Raw genomic sequence first — 2,169 nt, 5'->3', positions numbered from 1 at the left:
CAGGCAGCTAATGGGCCTGGCCTGATGTCTGGCAGACAGCAGATGCTGCTGTTGCTGCTATGACTTGGGTGATGGTGCTTGACTGTGCATCTGGCTTGCATTTGATGTCACAGGAGAGAAGCCCCACTGGGCTCTGTTCTGAGACTTTGCAGCGACAACTGCCCATCTGCTCTCTGGGTTCCTAAGTTATTCTGTCTCTTAGCCTTCAGGTAATGCCAGGCAAGTGTCCTACCCAGATATCACCCATCACAAGCCAACATAGACAGACAGACACCCCCTCACACACACACACACAACAGGTTACTTCAGCCCAGTGACTAGTTCACACAGTTCCACAGATGGCCTTCTGGGCTGGAGTACTAGTGTCCCTGAGGGCCTCCACCCGGAGAGGGATCAGCATCCTCCCATGCTTTGTGGCCTTGGCCTATGTTTCCAGGGGCCTCAGCGCTCTGGCATGTGCATCCGCTACCGCCATCATCCTGGCACATTCTCCTGTGCAGCCATCAGCTACCATATTTCCAAACAACTCATCCCTTCCAGTAGAAGCCCTGGACACTTGTTTTAAAATGCCCATTGGCTTCTGAGAGGCCTTTTCTCCTCTCAGAATTCTCCTGTGATTCATTTCTTATTTTTTTCATAGCTCAAGTTGGGCACTGACTAGAATTGCCATAAAGTCTTCGTCTACTTAATATCAAAGATATCTCTTCTCAAATGTTTCTTTAAATTCTTTCTCAATACCAGGTTCTGTCTCTGTTCCTACTCTACAACCTAATAAGGACTGAAATCTGTTTTCAGTAGTTACTTGATTTTTTTCTCCTCAGCTTTAAAAATAATTTCAGAGACCCACAGCACCGAGGGACAAAAGTACATCTCGGAGCCCTTATTTCATTCATGAGAAAACAGGCCAGGAGGACGACCTGTGTGCTGCTCACCAGGGCGAGTGAGCAGGCAATGGGCTTCAGGAGGTGCTGCTTCGGCTTTGCCAAGCCAAGGTACCTCCTCTATGGAAAGTTCTTGGGGCTGGCGCCACTCAGAGACAGCACCCCACAGTGTCCCAGCACCACCAGGGATTTAGTCTTCTTTCTCTAGGATATTTTTTTTTTTGTCTTTTTGAGACAGGGTCTCCCTGTAGCCCCAGCTGTCCTGGAACTCATATGTAGACCAGGCTGGCCTTGAACTCACGGAAATCCGCCTGCCTCTGCCTCCTGAGTGCTGGGATTAAAGGCATGAGCTACCACGCCTGGCTATAAATAAAATATTTTTATAAAAAGAAAAGAAAGGGGCTGGAGAGACGGCTCAGTGGTTAAGAACACTGGTTGTTCTTGCAGAGGACCCAGGTTCGAATCCCAGCACCCACATGGCAGCTAACAACTGTCCGTAACTCCAGTTCCAGAGAATTTGACAGCTTCTTCTGTCCTCCGCGGGCATTGCACGACACGGGTGCACTTACCCGCATGCAGGCAGTACACGCATACACATAAAAAAAATTAAAAAAAGGAAAGAGAAAAAAGATAAAGATGATGTTTTACATTTACCCACCTATTGATTGGTTTTTATTCTTCTATTTTCTTGTATTTAAAATATTTTATTTATTATTGCTGCTGTTGTGTGTGTGTGGTGTGTGTGCACGCACACACATGTGGAAGTCAGAGGACAACTTTGTGGCATGCACGCTTTCCTTCCACCGTGTGGGTTCCAGGCCTCAACCCAGGTCCTCAGGCTTGCACGACAAGCACTTCACCCTCTGAGCCATCTCAGCCCTTTTCCTTGCAACTGACATTTCCTTCTTTCACTGTGATTTTTAAGAATTCGACTTGCCTTTAATCCCAGTACTTGAGAGGCAGAGACAGGTAGATCTCTGTGAGCTCAAGGCCCGCCTGGTCTACACAGCAAGTTTCAGTGCAGTTAGCTGTTGGTTTATTGATTTTTCTCTACTTTCTTTCGTTAATAGCTTTGTGGCTTAGTTTACTCTTCTCCCCAGGTTTCGAAGTAGGTACTCAGGATATTGGTTTCCAATTGTTCTTATTTTTAAGTGTACATTTTAGAACCATAACTTTCCTTCCAATATTATTTTTGCTATGAGTTTAAATCTTGTAAGGAGTGTAAATTGCTATGCCTTCATGTTTGTTCATCACAAAATGTTTTCTAATTTCAGCTTTGATTTCCTTT

Source organism: Nannospalax galili, unplaced genomic scaffold, assembly GCF_000622305.1.
Source record: "Nannospalax galili isolate Female #2095 unplaced genomic scaffold, S.galili_v1.0 scaffold613, whole genome shotgun sequence".
NCBI lineage: Eukaryota > Metazoa > Chordata > Mammalia > Rodentia > Spalacidae > Nannospalax > Nannospalax galili.
This window is presented reverse-complemented; position numbering follows the sequence as displayed.